The sequence below is a fragment of the Triticum urartu genome, chromosome 2 (assembly GCF_003073215.2).
Source record: "Triticum urartu cultivar G1812 chromosome 2, Tu2.1, whole genome shotgun sequence".
In the NCBI taxonomy this organism is placed as follows: Eukaryota; Viridiplantae; Streptophyta; class Magnoliopsida; order Poales; family Poaceae; genus Triticum; species Triticum urartu.
Genome location: NC_053023.1, coordinates 703,985,122 through 703,985,905, shown reverse-complemented (window position 1 = coordinate 703,985,905; position 784 = coordinate 703,985,122).

The following is a 784-nucleotide window of genomic DNA, read 5'->3' as shown; positions in this document are numbered from 1 at the left end:
ATACGAACTACACGATCTTTGTGCTAGGCTTAGGATTGGGTCTTGTCCATCACATCATTCTCCTAATGATGTGATCCCGTTATCAACGACATCCAATGTCCATGGTCAGGAAACCGTAACCATCTATTGATCAATGAGCTAGTCAACTAGAGGCTTACTAGGGACATGGTGTTGTCTATGTATCCACACATGTATCTGAGTTTCCTATCAATACAATTCTATCATGGATAATAAACAATTATCATGAACAATGAAATATAATAATAATAACTAATTTATTATTGCCTCTAGGGCATATTTCCAACAGTCTCCCACTTGCACTAGATTCAATAATCTAGTTCACATCGCCATGTGATTAACACTCACAGGTCACATCGCCATGTGACCAACATCCAAGAGTCTACTAGACTCAATGATCTAGTTCACATCACTACGTGATAAACACTCAAAGAGTTCTGGGTTTGATCATGTTATGCTTGTGAGAGAGGTTGTAGTCAACGGGTCTTGCCATATTCAGATCCCTATGTGTTTCGCAAAACTTTATGTCATATCATAGATGCTGCTACCACATTCCACTTGGAGCTATTCCAAATTATTGCTCCATTATACGTATCCGGTATCTCTACTCAAAGCTATCCGGATAGGTGTTAAGCTTGCATCGACGTAACTCTTTACGTCGAACTCTTTACCACCTCCATAACCGAGAAACATTTCCTTATTCCTCTAAGGACAATTTTGACCGCTATCTGGTGATCCAGTCCTAGATCACCTTTGTACCCTCTTG